The 20,296-nt window shown below is 32.1% G+C and overlaps 2 long non-coding RNA genes across 2 annotated transcripts; one reads left to right on the forward strand and one right to left on the reverse strand.

The window, feature by feature from the left end:
• Positions 1 to 4,953: 4,953 nt before the first annotated feature.
• LOC105338227 (uncharacterized) lies at positions 4,954 to 9,810 on the reverse strand. Its single transcript, XR_010709133.1, has 4 exons — positions 9,295 to 9,810; positions 7,475 to 8,963; positions 6,031 to 6,386; positions 4,954 to 5,116 (listed from the first exon to the last, which is right to left on the reverse strand). It is a non-coding gene; the product is annotated as an uncharacterized lncRNA (long non-coding RNA).
• Positions 9,811 to 10,212: 402 nt separating this feature from the next.
• LOC105338228 (uncharacterized) lies at positions 10,213 to 12,699 on the forward strand. Its single transcript, XR_010709134.1, has 3 exons — positions 10,213 to 11,031; positions 11,191 to 11,447; positions 11,606 to 12,699. It is a non-coding gene; the product is annotated as an uncharacterized lncRNA (long non-coding RNA).
• Positions 12,700 to 20,296: the final 7,597 nt, after the last annotated feature.

The raw sequence follows: 20,296 nt of genomic DNA on the forward strand, positions 1-20,296 counted from the left end.
CGTATTTTACACAAACGCTGGATGTTAATATACTATTTATTGTTTTCTCACCACGTATATTCAAATTTTTATTGAAACTTTTTTTTCAGTCACTGCCCTTATTTATATTTAGAGCCGTTAAGTTTATTATTTTTTTACACAGGAAATGCTTATTCCAAATATGAGCATGATGCTCATGTCACACACATTCCCGAAGTTTTTTTTTGTATCTTAATTTTAAATATGTATGAAGACATTTCGAGAATTATTTCCATCATCGAAATTTAATGGCTGGTAATAAAATCTTTGCAGAAATAATAAAATTATAATACTGCATACCTCGGAGACGTCAGAAGATAGTCGAATTTGGAGACAGGTTCTTATGAACATGTCAGATTCCAGCAATGATGGACGTTCTTTATGATAGGTACATGAGTTATAAATGTATAATTACATGCAGTCGGTTTTGTATCCAAATCGTAAAACTCCGGTGTAAAATTGCTATTAATATCGCTTAACATATATCAAACAGGCACCGTATTCTTGCTTTACAGACTAACAGCTAGTTAAACAATATATATTTGGTAAAACGTATGTGGTTTTTTTTAGTCATTTCTGTGCATAATTAAGCTGGACATAACAAGTTCTTCTTCGGTATGTAGGACGTTTGAATATAGAATAAGAATTTACATGTATTACCAGTATTTCTTTAAGTTTGAATAAATGAAATTTTTGAAAAGAACTAAATACGAAATGTGCACATCATTTTTGCGTCTGGACAGAGTTTGACCCAGGGCACTACAAAACAAAGTTAACGATAAAAAGTCAAAATGATTAACAGTTTAGGGAGCAATTCTCTATTATTACAATGAATGTTGGTATTTCTACAAAATTAAAATATATAATCTAATCACATGTTTTAAATAATCGAAAAAAAAGACATTTATGTGATTTAGAAAAAAGTAACAAATATCCTGCTTTAGTTATTCTCCAAAAACTGCACTCCTAAAGGCAGAGTTTGGCGACGGCGCTACGACATCTTAATCAATTTGTCTTAGTTTACTTAGATAATGAGTATTCTAGAATATATGAAAGGTATACATAAAGTGTTATTATCAATATTATCAATAACAGCTAACATTTGACTAAAATATTTAAACTTTTTTCACTTTTTCTTATTTTTTTTCTCCTGAAAAATATAACATTATTTAGTTTTACTGTACAATGAATTGGGTTTTCAGATTATTAAAGCTCTGGTAGATTCTTTTTGTAAAAAAAACGAATTGAATTAATGCACGCCTGATCCATTTATAAAAATAAATCGTATGATTAAATATCACTAAAAGAACGTACATAAAAAAAACTGCACGCATAATGTTACTTAAAATCTAAAATGCAGATTGATGCTTTAAAAAACACTTCTATATAAAAGTACTTCTATATAAGACTGTAAATACAATATCAATACATGCAAACCAGTTTTTTTTATTGCTGGAGGTAAGAATTTACAACTTATCGGGCCCATTTGTTCAGAATATGGATTTTTGGACAAAAAAGATCGAACTGGACCAGGAGTTGTGCCAAGTCTGTAGGCAATGCCAAGAATCGCTCAACACAACAACATAGAGATTGTGAATACTGTCAGTAAACCGAAAAAATAACACAGCACAAAAATGGAAACATCGGCCAAAGGTAGAACTGAATATATCAAATTACCTCTGGTGTTCCAAAATTATAACTTTGAGAAACGTTTTAACGTCGAAAAAGGTAGACCGAAAAGACAACTAAATAAATGACTTTAAATGCGTCAAACTGCAAAAAAAATATTCTCGTTATTACAAAGCTTTTAATTCTTTTAAAAATCTTAATGAACACCCTCCCCCCTCCCCGAAATATCAGCAGGTGAATCGTAAAGATGTCATGCAAAACGCAATTCTTTTAAAAAATCTTAAAAAAACCTAAAAATTATTTGTGTCAGACTTTTGACAGACAGACAGCTTTCTGAGTAGGACGATGTCCATTTATTTAACTATTAATGTCACCTTGATTCTGCTCCTGGATTGTAAAAGATACAAACACGGGTTCAAAAATACATCTTTGAATCTCTTTATTTCATCATGATTTCTTTATTTGAAATCTTAATTTGCATAAATAAAACACGAAACCGCCATTATTGAGTGCATTTTGCTAACACCTATTTAAACAAAACAAAATATCTGGTTTCGGTAGATCTTTGTTGCATAATATCTGCAAACGAAAATTATAAAAATCAAATTTTTTTTTACCAACAATACGTAAATGAAACATGCAACTTTTTGATATCCTTACAGTTTTCATTTCATTTGCAAAGATTTAAGTAAAAGTACAGATTTTCAAATTGTAGGTAAAGGGAAATTATGGGTTCAAGTTCCGCCTTTAAATAGATTCTTTTCACATTGGCCTGATATTTTTAGCTCATTTGCCATTAAAAAACGTAAAATGTGACACATCTTGCCTCATGCGCTTTTTTAACGTTAATCATACGTAAATCTCCGTAACGAAAACCAATAGAACCATTCAAAATTTGCTCTATTACGTAATAAACATGTTATACAGTACGATGTTATTTGAAACATCATTATGTGTCAAAATGATATCTTATTTAAGATTATTGTAAAATCAAAACCATGTTTATAAGCATCTTAACAAATTATTACAGTCGTAAACTACGGGTTTATTGTTTTGTACTTTGCTTTTTAACGTTTTTTGTAAAAAAAAAAAAAAAAAAAAAAAAAAAAAGCGAGACTCGTTTGTAGGTTTTGATTTAAACCTTTCTCTTGTAATTTCAAAATTTAATGACAAACTTTTATACCGGTTATATGATATTTCTGAACAGAAAATGGATACAAAATATTGACTCAGGGATGGTGTAATTGAAAAATAAATATTTAAAATCTAACGTAATTATTTACATTTTTCAAAGAATTTGGAAGTAATTTGTATTTAAGTCTGCCTTTGATTACAGTTTATTGAATGTATTTAAATACATTCCGAAAAAATATCATGTATTTTAATTACCTTTCAATTACATTTCAATTATTTTAGTTTCAAGGGATTCTAAAAACAATCTTGTGAATTATGGTCATTATTATTTTATATACTGATGAACTTTACCGCCCAAGTTAAACTTTAAAAAAAATTCAGAAAATTGTTCAACTTGAGCAAAATCTATATATGATGGTAAAACTGAACTCCAAATTTTAAAAACATTACCATACATAAAGCATCGTGTATCTTAATGCTCTTTTTACGTGTGTTTGTTCTCAAGAGTAGTTAATTATATTTGTTAAAGTAATTAGGAGTAATGGATTACATTTGAAAAAAATCTATGTAACTGTAATTGATAAAATTTTCAATGTATTTGAAAGTATCTAATTACATTTCAAAGTAAATTACCCTAACCCTGTATAAACTATTGATCCGAGCAACTTGTATTTATATTATTATATTACCTTAAACTAAAATTACTGGTATTAATTACTTTAAATTTATATTACTTACCCTGAACTGCAATTTCTTATGTTGAACTGCTATTACGTACCTTGAACTGTAATTATTTTCCTTGAATGGCTATTAACTACCTTGGATTGATATTACTTACTTTGAATTGCTATTTCCTACCTTGAATTGCTATCCTAAAAATGCATTTAGGTATATATTCACTTTGCATTTTAATATATTGATAGTTTGAGAACAATGATGGGTTTACAGCACACTCGCTATATAAACTATATAAGATTATACAGTTTCCAAAATTCATAGTAATCGTTTTGTTTTTAAAAAATTGCTCTTATAAAAAAAGTTATTCTATATGTTCAGCAAAACACAGCAGATGTGTGGATTTTGTCAATGATTGTTATAAAAAAAACCATGAAACAAATATGAAAAAGTCTTTATTATTATTTTTAGATTAAGGCTTGAGTCAATAGAATTAGAGAAACATGAATTCTTTCAATGGATGATAACGTCATATTTTTAAAACACAGACATGGATGTAATTTTAGTTTACAAAGAGAGATAACTTTCTTTGTTTTCGCAACTCTATACGTAAGTCAAGCATTGTAGTGAAATCAAATGCAAACAGGTTTTTTTATATCACAAAAGTTATTTTATTTTTTTAATTTTATAAATCATCATTTAATTTTTAATAAGACTTGGTGTACTTGTTAATACAAACTTCACTGTGTTGAATTCTAATTTTAAAGTGTCTCAATCTGCACATTAAGTATGTCTAAACATGCAGCACACCTAATTCTGCTGGTGACATACATGTAAGACCTTTATATCTGATAAAGCATGGTTGTATCTTTTATTTTTTCATTTACCTATGGATTATCCCGATTTCAACGTTTCTTCAGCACATTCGGCTAATATAAGAATTGCAATTTGGCATGCTAAGAACATTACACTAATTATTTGATGTCAGCCATCTTAACAGGCCAAGCAGGTGGTATTGATCCTTGCCTTTTGATTCCAAAAGACCGATACCAGGGTCGAAATCAAGTAAGCTTATCGTCTTATTTAGATAAGGTATCCAAAACTACAGAATTTTCTTAATTTTTATTTTCTGAATAAAATTAATATTATACATTACTTTCATCATTCGCGAAATAATACCAAATTTGTTTATAATAAACATGAAATGTTAAACCTAAAAGAAATTAAAGTTCAACATGTTTTCCGAGCAGTAATAAAACAGATCATCACTGTACGATCGTTAGTTTTTCCAGCCTTTGAAACTGGACCAGCCATCTCCATACACATAATTTCCTTTATGGGTTCTGATGTTGACTGTATCTCCAGCTTTTAACAAAACGGGAACAGTACCAGAACAGTTTTCATACCCAGGACCCCCCTCATTGTAGCAATTGCTACGGCCTTTTACTAATCCGTTTACGATAAGTTCGGTGTTAAGGATTTTCTGTGCCTCCACTAACTATGTATAGCCCACTAGATGGCGCTGTGAAGAATCCGCTCTGAGAACTGTAGGCTTTGTGTGAATCGGACAATACAATGTCGTAAATAATGTTTACGGGGGTATTTCTTTCAAATTGAAGATGCTTAGAAATGGAGGCATGAAAAAAGACGGCTTCCTTGTCTGCATAAAGAAAATATATTGTAGATAAAAGGTATATATGTGGCGTACTTTAAGTTAATAACATTAATAAGATCTGATTATTTGACTCATTACTTTATTTAAAGACAGTACTTTCACATAAATTACGCTGCACAAGTCAATCGAATAACAAAATTACAAGAAATAAATCTTTTTTTAATGTTTTTACGGTAAAAAATACAAAAGATTTGAATAACCCCGCCCTAAATGGGTCCCGTGACACATCTCGGTCTATCAACAACAATGGCGACGATGAGAAAGAGGGATAGACCATTAGGTTTGAGAGATTTGGCAATTAAGGTAAGAAAAAAAGAGATTTACAACGAACTAAGGGTAGATCGTCACCAGAGACCATGTAGATTGATGGAAAAAGTATTAAAGCCGAATAAAACTTAAGTTTCCATCATGATATTGTAGGGGTTTTGCTAGTCAGGTTGTTCCCTGTCTTTACTTTATAGGTTATAAACAGCAAGCGGATTTTCGTTGAGACTAATTTTTGAATAAAGAATAAATAAACACTCTAAGTATATGCATCATTCAGGGAGAGGGTTTTTTTTCGTTTACCGTGTCGATGATGCTAAAATCGTGTTTCTTCTCATTACACATAAATAAAAATTTATATCATTCGACATTAATGAATATCGGAATTATAATGCTTCGAGTATCATTTGATAAAGGAATTATCTAATTTAAGACAAGAAAAACGTGATTCTAATTAGTAAACAAACTGTTCTTCCATCATGTTTTCATTGTTGGACATGAAGTAAACATGTAAACTTTCAATCAATTTTTATAAGTACTTTCTTGTATAAAACACTTAATCTTACTTTATTTTAATCAGAAATTTAATAGATCTCAATTCAAGATTGTTAAGTTCGTGATTTGATTTTTATTACCTGAGTTCTTGAGGTGTGCTAACTCTTGTATGATTGAATCCATTTGTCCCATTTGTTTTTTCATCGCAATGACGTCCTTCAACAGTGAGTACATCTGATTTGTTAGGGACAGCCTGATTAGTGACTCCTGGTTCAGCTGCTGTCTGAAGTTGTCGATATCTTGTTGATTCACTGGGAATGGATCGTAAAAGGGTACTGCGTTTGTAATGTTTTCAGAAAACCCGTGTACTGCATCGTTTGTAATGTTTTCAGATTGCTCGTTTGGTGAGTAGGGGGCTTCCGTTGTTGCAGATGCACTGACCCCGCAGAACACCAGCATGAGAACAATCACGTGAGTCATCGTGTCAGGAGTAATGCTGCAATAAACTCCTAATTAATCAAAATATTCTGTGTGATGCTGAACAACATAAAGTTGCGATGTAGTGTGTAAATAAAGGTGTAAACGTCTGGAATTTAACTCTTTTAACACCCCCCCCCCAATATTTACTTTAATTAAGGAAGTAAACACTTGAACAATAAAATGTTAAGTGTGACACTAGAAGGCAATCACTGCATAGAATAGTTTTAGTCTCTGTTAAAATAATATAAAAACCCTCCCCAAAAAGTGTACAGGCAATATTTTTCCTAGAATCCTTAATAGTTTATACTGTCAGGAAATTATCCCCTGATAAAATTAAACTGATATCAATACTTGTGGAATTAACACGGATTTAAAATGATTAATTTTTGAACAAAATAAGTTTATCAATCTCCGCTCATTTTATTCCTTATGTAAAACATTATATAAATAGTGCCTGTTTGGGAGGGTAACAGTTGAAATTGACACCCCAAGAAAACCATTGTCAACCGACGCGAAGCGGAGGTTGACAATGGTTTTCGAGGGGTGTCAATTTCAACTGTTATCCTCCCAAACAGGCACTATTAATTTTGTTATACTGAATGTCTTTTTTAAATTTTTTAAGAAAATTTTACTGCTTTTATATAGGAATAACGTGAATTCTACAGCGAACCGTACGCGCATAATTTTCGCGCATGTAACAATTGTTAATGTTACCCGTTGCCAAGTGCGTTGCTAACGCTGAGGGTAATAGTAAATATTATTAACTGCGTCTTAACCAATCAGATTTCAGTTTTTAACATGAAAGTATAACAATAAAGGATGTTTGATTAAATACTTATTGTTAGCCTTTTCATTTCGAAATCATTAAGACTCAAATTTAAAATATGTAAAGGACTTATTTTATACAATAAAAACTCAAATTCATTCAAAACAAAAGCATTGTAACGAAGCTATTTCTATTTCCTAAAAAAAATCATGCTCATTTATATATTGTAATCTTTATAAGACTATGTATACTCATAGAACTAACAATAATCGATTTATTATCATATCAAGTAAAATAATATTTAAAGAGACAAAAATCGTAATTCAATATAAACTTACTTCATAGCTTCCAGGGATGCTGAATGTTTAATGAATATTACAGGAGTGGCAAAAGTGTTATATAAAGTGTTTTCTAAAAGGTGTGAAGTATTTAATTGATCTTCCAACTTTATTTTTTGTTTTAATTTGAAAGACAAATGTGTTTCTACGGTCTCAAGTTTATGGAAATACTTAGATAATTTGAAAATCCCCAATATGGAACCGCTTTGAGAAAATGATGAGGAAAAAATCAAATGTTTTTAATAACAACAGTAGGATTTAATATCTATGCATACAATAAAATAGTATAACGATGATTATTTGTTTTTGATAAAGACACGAGCCTACATTTAATCATGAATCATAAAATACATGTAACTCTTTATTGTTGAAAATTGTCTGTTTTACAAAATATTTTGCGGAAAACCGGTGGAAAAAAATCTAAATGAATTAGCGTATTCAAAACGATGTAAATAACACTTAATGCACAGATTCATTATCTACGGATTTCCCTTCATTAATCTCTTTATTTACTGATACATTCCTCTATTTCAAACCAAGGTCGTATATATAGTTTTATTTGCTTGGTTGTTTACGTAGATCGATAGCAATACATCAAAGATGCACCCTTGAAAATGCATTATGAAAAAAACAACAAACAAACAATAGTTATTTCTTACAACCAAGTTTTGGTCCAAACATATGATCTTGTCTATTATGTCTGATTACATGTTAAGTTTTAATATATTGTACTTTATCTAAAGAAATAATGGGTTCTTAGATATAGCTTCTCACTCTTTAACTTAAAAATCCATCATCGTACACTTTATATGCTTAATTTGTGATGATAAACTTAGCATTTACTGTGGTTTCATGAATATTCAAGGGTATCAATTTTCGTGGATGACACATTTAATTTCGTGGATCAACTTAACAACGAAATCCACGAAAATTGGTATTCAACGAATATTGATGAAACCATTACGCCAGTATTTTCAAATACCTACTTTTTGTTATTCTTTATTCAATAAACGATATCTGTATTTAATAGATTTAATGATACATAAATAACACAGCGCCTTTAATGGAAGCACAATATATCACTGTTACAACCATCAGTTTCTCCAGCCTTTGAAACTTGACCATGCATATCCATGGACGTAGTTACCAGTAGTAGATCGGACATTGACGGTATCCCCAGCCTCCAACACAACAGGAACTGTATTTGCACAGTTTTCATACCCAGGGTTTCCTAAGTTGTTACAGTTGCCAAGACCTTTTCGTATTCCTTTTACGATAAGTTCTGTATCTAGAATTTTACCAGCTGCGACCAAGGTTGTCCAAGTAAATATATAAAGACCCTTGGAGGGTGCTGTAAAGACCCCACTTTGAGCACTGTAGGAACCGTGAGTATCGTACATTACAGTATCGAATACAATGTTCACAGGGGTATTTCTATCATATAGGAGCGTCTTTGAGGTGACTGCATTGAAAGCGATAGCTTCTTTTCCTACAATGTCATTCAAAATAACAATAGAGAATCAATTCTATGTATAAAAAGAAGTATTAAAATAGATTAGGAAGTGACAAAAAAGCTTTATATCTAAGAAACCTTGACGGTGAGTAAAACTTGTTGACTAAAAAAGTTGCGGTTTAACTATATATGTACGTATAAATTGACTTTGAGATTTGCGACTAGAAATTTTGAGAAACGAGGAAGATGTGGTAAAAAATAATAATTATTGTGTATACATACGGAACATAGATAATCATTATGATATCAGATAATTTTTTTCAATTTGACATATTTTCAAAGAATCAATATTACAGATATAACTTACCATGACTTGCAGTTTTACACGTTGATGTTAAATTCACAAGATCTTTCTGCAAGTTTACTAACTGTTTTGCGAGAACATCATCGCCTAAGGTTGAGTTCCTAAACTTCTCTAGCTCGTGTATCTTAGATTCCATCTGCCCCATTCCTTTTTTCATTTCAACAACGTCATTAAGGACTGAATACAATTGTTTGGTGAGCGACAATCTTATGAGTGCCTCCTGGTTCAGCTGCTGTTTCAAGTTATTCATTTCTTGTTGAATCGAGGGCTGTAAATTCTTTGGGGATACTGCGATGGCTTTGTTGTCAAGTTTTGAGTTATCTGCGGTCAAGAGGGACGCTACATTAGTCGTAGATACACTGATCCCATTATAAACCAATGCTAGAATAATAGCATAGATCATCGTGTAAAGGATTATCCTCCCCAAGTTAATTCCCAAATGAATAGATTAAATCACACTGGTTGGTGTTCTATATTGCGATGTATTCTGAATGATTGTGTGTTATGGGGACATCATACAAATTGACCTTTTATTCAACCTATGACAAGAGCTACTTCTATTAAGTGGCAATTAGTAAAGAAATCCGTACGAAAATGTTGGCCGTTTTCCGGCTGGACTCAGGGTGAACTTAGACGTATTCCGGTTAAAATGTAGCCGTACTTAAGAGTATTATCAAAGGCGTACATTGAAAACGCTTTGCATGTTAGACGGATTCCATCTTATTCATAACCGGACCTTACCTCAAACCTTAGCCGTATTTTCAGCATCTAGCCGTTTTCTGTTAAAGTTAACCGTATTATTTCTCACTGCCCGTTTCTCCCCTTACACTCATTAAATATTCCGCCTTAACCTAGCTAATTGGCAATGTTTTTGCAAGTAATATAATATAAAATTTACGGCTAAAACTTGGCCAAATCGTGTTAAAGGCGCACAACAGTTCATTTTCTATGCTATAAATAACTCATTCTTATAAACTGTCTGTTGCTTTCACTCAATAAACTTTACTTCTTTCTTCAAATTGTTTAATTTTGTCCGTAAATCCAACGTCGATATTTAATATTTTCTGGAATGGGGCTGCCCGTGCACAAATCTTTTTCTTAAAATCTTTAAATGACACAAACATACAATTTGAAACAATGGTTTGTAACCTTAAATTCAAATTGATAATCCGATGACACTATCAAACAGGTTATATATGTATGTTCTACACACAGGCTGGTTAATTTTATCTTGACCTCAATACATAGGCTGCCATTTGTAAACAGGCAAGAGCTGCAGCCTCTCCCTGTATTGCAAAGGGGCGTCAACTGGGAAAAAATAATTTCTGTCATAATTTTAAACATGTACATACTATTTTAGCCGCAATGTTTAATCAATATAAAGACAGGAATGAGTTTTGAACAGGCTAGCATATTTATTGTACTTTTAAACTGCTACTAAAAATTGTTTTACTATGGCCATCAAGCACTTGTAAACAAAATCAGCGTTACCCCTTATCATATTTCTGGCCTCAGAGGCTTTTGAATTTGGCAACAGCGGCCATGCCTAACTTTCCTGATCATCTTTGTGCTACAAAATTTAGACATGTGTAAACCGTTATGAGGATTATTTTTGGGGAAATACAGTGAAAATTATTTACAGCTATTTGATGTAAACTAAGTCTTATGGAGTTTAGCAAAGTGTGTGCGTTATGTGGACTAAAAGACATGAACACAGGAACCTTAATGTTAATATCGAAAGTAAGTCAATATAAATTTTAATTATGTTCATGACTTTATCAATGATAGTACTAAAGTACAGTTAAAATTGTGCTAATTGTATGTGAAGAAAAAATAGGTTTAGGCAGTGCGTAAATGTCACACAATGTATAAACTATAGAAATCCCTTCATTCCTTTAGATTTGAAAGCTGTTGAAAACAACTGACATTATGCTAAACAATTAAAAAAGAAGGAAAGCAACAACACCAACAAGTCATTGGGAGGGTGGCAAGCTGCCTTCTTATATTTAAGCTGTCCTAGTATGAGTATTGAGAAACAGCCTGATAAAAATAAAAACTAGCTCAAAAGCAGAAGGACAATGGACATGGGAGACTAAAAAGTAGAATATCAGTCATATCCATTTACATGAACCCTACCAAAATCAAAGTTTTGAAAGGTAAAGATTGGATCTCTTTTTATTTGTTCACATTGATAAAAGCTATTCTTTATAATCATGATTATAACAAAAATGTATACATGTATATTGATATATTTATATTTGATCGACTGTTTGGTTATAAGTAATGCTTTATCAAATTACATGTATTTTTTCAGAATATGTGAGAGAAGTATTTTTAGTGATGCAATTACCGAAAAGATTCGAGGAAGATCTGAGCTACTCTAGACACATTTCAAGGAACTACCTGTACAAAAGAGTGAAAACAGGGACTGTAAATCAAAAAGTTCAACTTATTATATTAAGTAGAAGGCAAACATAAGGAAAATATAAAGATATTCTGGATGTAATATCTGTATTATGAAGTGTTTAAAAAAGGAAATACACAGGAATTATAGATGGTCTTGGCCACTGATTTATAAAAGAAATGAAAGCAATGATTCCACCCCATCCGGTGCAAATTTAAAAGGATCTAGTCACCGAATTCAAAAGCATAAATTAAAAGAAGTTTTTTTGTCCGTTGTAAAGAGTTCATCTTTACCCTAAGGGACGCAACCTTGTATTAAGGCGGATTCCACGTTATATTTAGGTGGATTCCACCTTATTTTAGGGCGGAATCTTGTGTATTCCACCTTATATTAAGGCGGATTCCAATTTATCATAAGGTGGTTTCCACCTAAGATTAAGGCGGATTCCCGTTTGTTTTAAGGCGAATTTTTATTACCCGGAATACGCTTAATTTCATTTAAATAATTCGAGCCATATACCGCCCGGACTCCACCTTGAATATACATTCAGAGGAATGAAAGACGGAATCCGCCTTTCAAATTCTGCCTACAGTCCGCCTTAAGTCAGGGTAGAATTATTCGTACGGGTTAAATACGTGCAACTGAGATCATTAAAATGGGACATTTTTAGTAATTATTTTCAGATACATATTCATTTAAGAAAAAGTATCAAGTAGAACTCGTGAGAGATTAAAGATCGAGACTGTTACTTGGTTCAAACTGTGCAATGGAGAATTGATTCTTTTCTTAAAAACTCACGAAAAGGTTTTATAAGCAATAGCGTTACAGAAAGTATCGAAGAATTGGAAAATATCAAAGTGTTATCAGTTTAATCAGCGGACGGGTGCTTTTTTTTTATGAATAGGTTTCGTTCAACATAAAGCTTTGTCTACTCAATGAAATGGTCGAGACTTTGGACATAGAGAGAATGGTACTTTCTTTTGTTTTTTCATGTTTAAACTAATAAAAACGTAAAATTCATAGGTATAATAAATTGTATGAGTATTTCGTATGCATTTTCACAATCATTAAATTTTCAAAAATTTTAATTACCTGTTGAGTACGTAATACTCATGCTATTGAACAAAGCAAGCTTTAATGCGCATGTGATATGTGTTTTATTTTATTTATTCAAATCTATTTTTTCATTTTCAATTTATTATTCTTTCTACTAGTATATTGTATCATTGAATCTTTTATCCCTGTTGAAACAATGACTATGGTTCAGAGAAAAATACACGTTCATTAGTATAGTAGTAGTAGTAGGCCTCCATCGGTCGCAGACGACCATGGGATATTGTACCTATTTTGTCTTTCTATGACAGCAACGTTTGTGGCTGAAAAGTCCTATACGGGAGAGACATTCTTTTCCGCAAAAGTCACATCTGTGAATGGTTTCTGATCTTTCGGGGTTTAGGCGCTGCTTTCGTTGTGCGCGTTTGTTTTCTGCTGCGTGCACAAGCTTTTCTTCCCCTGACTTGATCTGTCTGAGTAGTGTGGACCTCCATCTGGGTCGATCTGCTGCTAGGTCTTCCCAAGATCGCACGTCGATATCAAGGGCCTTCATGTCTCTTTTTACGACATCCTTGAATCGAAGTTGTGGGCGCCCAATGCTTCGTTTCCCAGATCTCAATTCTCCATACAAGATGTCCTTAGGAATACGTCCGTCATCCATTCGACGCACATGCCCGAGCCAGCGTAACCTGCGTTGTCGAAGCATAGTGAACATGCTTGGAAGGTTCGCCCGAGACAGGACTTCGGTGTTAGGCACCTTGTCCTGCCACGAAATGCCCAGGATGCGGCGCAGACATCGCAGATGAAAGGTGTTGAGTCTTCTTTCCTGCCTGGAATACGTTGTCCACGACTCGCTACCGTATAGCAAGGTGCTGATTATGCAGTCGTTGTATACTGCCATTTTGGTACAAGTTTTCAGTGTGGAGTTTGTCCAAACTCTTTTTGAAAGTCGAGCGAGAGTGGATGTAGCCTTTCCGATCCTCTTATCTAGCTCAACATCCAAGGAAAGGTTGTCAGTAATGGTAGATCCCTGGTACGTGAACTGGTGGACGACGTCCAGTTGGTAGTCGTCGATTGCTATAGCTGGGGCTTTGGAAGTATCCTGGCTTAGAACGTTTGTTTTCTTTAGGCTGAAAGTCAAGCCAAAATTCCCACAGGCCATTGAAAAGCGGTTCATCTACGTTTGCAGTTCTTCCTGGGTGTGGGTGACAATTGCTGCATCGTCGGCAAATAACATGTCCCGGATGAGTCTGTCGCGGACTTTAGTTTTTGCTTTAAAGCGAGAGAGGTTGAACAGATTACCATCTGACCTGGTACGTAGGTAGATTCCTTAAGTCGAAACCATTCATTAGTATATGCATATAATTTTGTGATGCCCACACATTGCTGAATATACATCAATTGCTTAAAATCATGTTTTAGATTTGATTTATTTTATTAAAACAAAATTTCTCCAACATTTATTTTAACAAGAGGCCCAGGGGGCCACATCGCTCACCTGAGCAACAATGGGCGTTCAAAAGATATTATGCCCTATGGTCCCTCGGTAGAATAACAAAAAATAAATATTGAAAAGTATTCGACTTTTAAACTTATTTTTGCATACACGTACACGTAATCTTTGATATTGTACCCTCATGAAATACTATTTTTTACCAGAATAAGAAAATCCTACGCAAGATATAAAACTAAACATTTGGTAGGGGTACACTGTTATATAACTTCTAATTCCCTGTATTTTCGTTCTGCCCCCTCCGCCACTTAATAAAGCAATCAAAATATATGAGAGCATATAGGTACATTTCTTCCTTAACTACTGACTAGTTATTGTATTTTTTAAAAATATAATAGTTATTGTATTTTATCAAAAAAATCCTACATGTATAGATGTGAAGAAGAAAATTGCACCTCAATGTGCTCAATTCCTCAAATTAAAAACATTCAAAAATTTTATTAATCTTCTCCATTATAGTTAAATGACTGTTATTTACTTCGCGTACAAACCAGATAATTTTCCGCTGTGATATTTTCGTAGGAATAGCGATAATTACTTTATCCCCGCAACAGAAATGTGTCAGACATATGGAAACTGTTTTAAAGATGTCGTTTTTATTTACTCGTGTCTGAAAAACTATCAAAATTGATATAGATTTCACATTATATATTGTATAAAGAGGGGGGCCCAGAGGGTAGGTATATACAGAATATCATTCTTTTATTTTGTTTGTACAAGTATTTAACATACTCTAATTCATATAGAATTTCTAATGTTCAACCAAACATTCAGCGTCAATCGTAGAATTATAAGCAAGATACAGAGCTCACAGTTCGCCTAGGTTTGAGTCATATTTTGTTCACATGAGTTTATTACATTCAGCTTAAGATTTTTAACTTGGTATTTCCTATTCAGCATTTAAAATGAAAAAAAGAATGGCCTAAGATTTTCAATTCTTTTATTCACTCAAGACCAGTTCACTGGTATTTGAGGTTCAAAATCAGTTTATACAAACACAGCCAAGAATCAAATGTACAGTAATAATGACGAAAAAAAATGTTAAGTTTAGAATACAATAAGTTGTTAAAGTTGGTTTCTGGAAGAACAGACTTTGAAAATTTTCTTAATTAATATTGACAAATTTTTTACTTTTTTAATCTTTAGTTTTTAAGATCTGTGTACATACATAGAATTGTGAGCAAATCTCTGTATCTTGCTTATAATTCGAAGCTTAACACTCAAATATGGTCAGTACATGTAAATAGAAATTGTAAACAATTAAACACAAGAAAATGCACCATAACAAATAAAAAAACACAATTTATTTTTTCGAAATGAATCATATATATACATGTATATACCTACATATTTCCAGCAGCGATATCAAACTCTATTTAAACTGAATAAACTCGAGAAAATGCCGAACATCTCAACAAAACCTATTGCATTAATCTACCATTACGCAAAAGATAATGCTGAATTACCGATAGAATGAATTGTATTTCAGTACTTTTTTGATTCATCAGATTTTGCTTAATTTGCGCAGGTAAACAATTAACTGTTTAAATTACCGAAGTGTCTGTTTGATTTGATACGTCAAAATCACGAAATACAGACGATAATTCCCAGGTTACAAAGCATAAAAAATGAAAACGAAACTAAAATCAGAACAAGCTAACACCAACGTCATGTATGAAAACTGTCAACGCATTGAAATATTTAGCCTCAATTTACTCCACAAAATTGGCACCAATATATTTTGCATGTTTCAAAAATTTCCCTTTATACGCGAACTGTTGCACAACAAGCAAATTCATCATAGTCAAATCGACCCTCTTTCGTATAATGTCATGGCTGCTTTAAACAAAGAACCTCATTTTAGAAGTATGGAATACGAGTCTTGGTAAAATGGGTATGCAAACCCGGGCCGTGGCTAAATAAAAGCCGGGGCAGATCGCCAATCGTCAATTCCAAATACGCATTTTAATGCAGCAATATTTACAGCGAATACAAATATACTGGTCCATCAAATATCCTGAAATTTTGATAAGATTAATAATTGCCAATCTTTTGTTTTGACCAGGCCAAGTCTTGCCTACCCATTTTACCGGATGCCGAACCCGAAGCTATTAAACTGATTGAAACACGCCTTTCCTTTATTATTTTCGTAATAACTCAGATTTGAAACAGAATTAGCCCTTAATTTTTGCAATTTATATTTTCCTTCCCTTAAGTATAATTTATGCTAAACTACGTTGAACTGGACTCAGTAGTTCTTGAGAAGAAGATTTTTAAAAATGCACCCCCCTTTTTCTACAGTTTCAAGGTTTTCTCCGCTTTGAATACAGATCGGACTTTTATTTCTGCAATTTATATTCGCCCTCCCATAAGGATGCTTTGTGCCAAATTTGGTTGAAATTGGATAAGCGGTTTTAGAGAAAAAGTTCAAAATATAAAAAGTTTACGGACAGACAGACAGACGGCCAGACGGACGGACGGAAAAACGGACGACAGACAAAATGTGATCAGAATAGCTCACCTGGGCTTTCAGCTCAGGTGAGCTAAAAGGGAAGGACCTCAAAACCGTCTTCTTTTAATAACTGTTCACTACTTCCATAAAAACAACCTGTGATAAATCAATTTTTTAATTTTCAACAGTTCGAGTGTTAAACATACAACAATCATAAAAAATCATTTAATAGATAATAAAATATACGCGATATTTTCCTTACGATTCAATAAAGGGTAAATGCACACAATACACAAGTAACTTTATGTTCCTATGTTATTTAAAGCCAAGACAACTGCACTTAGTTTTTTGATGTTGAGCATAGTGAAAACAAAACAGGTATAGAAATGAACACATGTCATTTATTGAAGTAAATGACGAAAAATAAATATATACACCATCAAGGGGGTCAGCATAGACTAGAAAACAACTGACTACTGTGTAAAGTCTTTGGCAGTACATTATGCAATATGCTGACCCCCAATAGTAAAACATATCAAAAATCAAGGCAATGATATATGCCAAACATCAAAAAAGGGTGGAAAATAACAAGATACACGCAATGACAAGATACATAGTATACCAATACATGAAAATAGAAATAAAGTGAAAATTATAATTATGGCGGAAGAAAGGGGTGGATGGAGGGTTTTCCCAAATGATCTTCTTAAAATACAGCGTGGCTTTCCCCTCTAGTAAATAAAACAAGAATGATCACGTGGTCTAGAGGAGCCACGCTGATTGGTTTAAATATCATCCTACCCAGATAGTATTAAATTTAGGATCTTGACCTAGCGATAGCACCAATTAATTACATAATCTACAAATGCCCAAATAGGAGACTTATAAATGTAAACAAATATCGTTTGTGATAAAACAAGAAGAAAACACATGTCACATAAAAGGTATTATCATTAAACATAATAATAACTGCTGCATACAAATCATACGTAGAAAAATGGAAAGGGCGCTTGTAAGTCTCTTCAACTCACCCGCAAGACATTTTGACACGTTACAAATAATTAATTATAATATATATGGCTTAATTGCATATAATTCTAATCTTTAAAAATCACCTGGGAGTTCATAAATTTATAATTATATAATGTAAATGAAACGACTGTTTTGGTGTCACATTTTTCGTAAACTGACATTTCATATCTATATTGATAAGTTACCTCTATTATTTTATTACTCAGTATATTTGTTGTGAATGCTAAACACGCCTCTGATGATATAACCATCTGGAGCAAAGAAGGTGCATGTTTCAACCCAGTTGTTAACCCAGTCGGTCCAATTTCTGTTTTTATGGTGATATTCTTATAGCATGTTACAAAATTTACTCACTTTGTTATTTCTTACAAAACTCAATCAGGTAACAGTATAATTAATTTATCATTTTAAATTTTCACATGATCTAGGGGTGCAAGATCTAAATTTGTATCTTCTGTCCTCTGTGTAATTGTCTTGAACACTGAAAACGCCATGTAAATATAAAAAAAATTAAATGTTGGACAAGTATAAAGAACCAAGGCATCAAATTTATTGACATAACCTGAAACCAAAAGCTAAAACATATACAAAATGTCAAAAACTCCTTTAGAAGAAAAGCTCGATATAAGATTATAGGAAAAACCCCACAAGCTTTACTTAATACCAGTAATTCAGTATATAGTTACTAGGTAAACAAATCACATCTGAAGGTTTTTGGTCGATCTGATGGTTATTTTGATGACCAAAAAGCCTCCTAGTAATACCAAAAGATACCCCAATTAAACCCAATATGAGAATTTACAATAGCAGTAGCCTAAAAACAAATGGCTTTTATATAACTTTAAACAGTCACTCTAAACATTTGTTTACTTTCTTTGAACGAAATATGGATGACTGGTTATGATATATTCTGGAATATATTATGAGGTAATTAAACGTTGAATAAAAAGCACCAGTACAGAACAGAATAAGTTACAACTTCTTGACTTGCAAAGCACAAAAATATATGTATGGTACGCCAAATTCACAAAAATGTGCTAAACATAGTTTCACAGTCGATAAACTAGGTTTATTGGCTGTTAACTATAGTTTACGGATCCGAAACTATAGTTAACGATTCGTTAACTATAGTTTACATCTGTGAAACTATATTTCACGCATGTAAACTATAGTTTACGAATGATAATCATAGTTTATCTATCTGTTAAAAAGTTAACAATAAATTTTGCTGATAAATATAGATTCACATCTGTAAACTATAATCTAATTCGTTAACTTTAGTTTAGAGTTTTTGTTTTTTTTTGTTTTGTTTTTTTTTTTTTATTTGCAATTTTTTGTAATTACATTTTTCACATTCATACATACACAAACACACATACCATAGATTATAAGTAATTATACTATAAAGTTGATACAATCAGGAAAAAAAAACTATATGACTTCTGCTCTAGATCTTGTATATATTAAACATCACAGAAAAGATTTTTCCATTCAGACCATATTGTATTATGTTTGTAAAAAGAAGAATTTCTAATTGCTAGACAACTTTCAATTTCATATCTATAAAGTAAATGACACATTAGTCCAGCAATGTTTGGGGTTTTTTTATTACAAAGACATTGAAAAATATACTGTTTGGTAAATAAAATTAGAAAATTAATGACTAAATTTGACTTTGAGAGAGGAGCCTCTCCGAATAATACATTGATTACATTTAAACCAACTCTCTTTGAGACAGTATTGTAAATATGCATACTCAAACTATTCCAGATAGCAAGTACAGTAGGACAAGATGTGAAAATATGTTCAATGGTTTCAACTTCACTCTTGCAGAAAGTACAAGTGTCATTATCTACTAATTTTAACTTTTTCAAGTAAGCTTTAACTGGGAGAAGTCTATGTAATGTTCTATATTGTAACCATTGTATAGAAGAGTCTTTAGTGACCTTGAAACATATTTTAAACACATCCTGTAAAATTAAATCCGGATATCCTCTTTGTACAATAGTGGAATTCCATCTTCTAATTGATGTTGGTAATATACCTACTGTATTAGTATTAATTAATTTGTAAATATGCTTGGTACATTTCTTGTATAAAAGAATTTCAACACAATGATAAGGAACAAAAGGACCAATGCTATGGCTGTAGGTTTCCTTACAGAACTTTGAACCTTTTACAAACTTTGCTACAGCACTAATCATACTGTTGTATTGCATAAAACATATTTCAAAATTGAATTTCTTTTCAAAATCAGATTTTGATAGAAATGATCCATTTTCATATAAAAAGTATTTCACAATTTTAACACCTCTTCTGTACCATTCTTTATAAAACACAGGCTTTTTATCCACCTTAATTTTAGAATTAAACCAAACTGGAGCATATGTTATGTTATCATTTGAAATTCGACTTTGGTTAAAATGTGTATTCAATACAATAAGCCATGACTTCAGAACATCTCTCCAAAAAGTGTTGGTACAGTTGTTCAAAAGATTTTCAATAAAAGCATCACCAAAATCCAAAAATCCAGACACAGTATCTCCAAACA

This window comes from Magallana gigas, chromosome 9 (genome assembly GCF_963853765.1).
Source record: "Magallana gigas chromosome 9, xbMagGiga1.1, whole genome shotgun sequence".
NCBI lineage: Eukaryota > Metazoa > Mollusca > Bivalvia > Ostreida > Ostreidae > Magallana > Magallana gigas.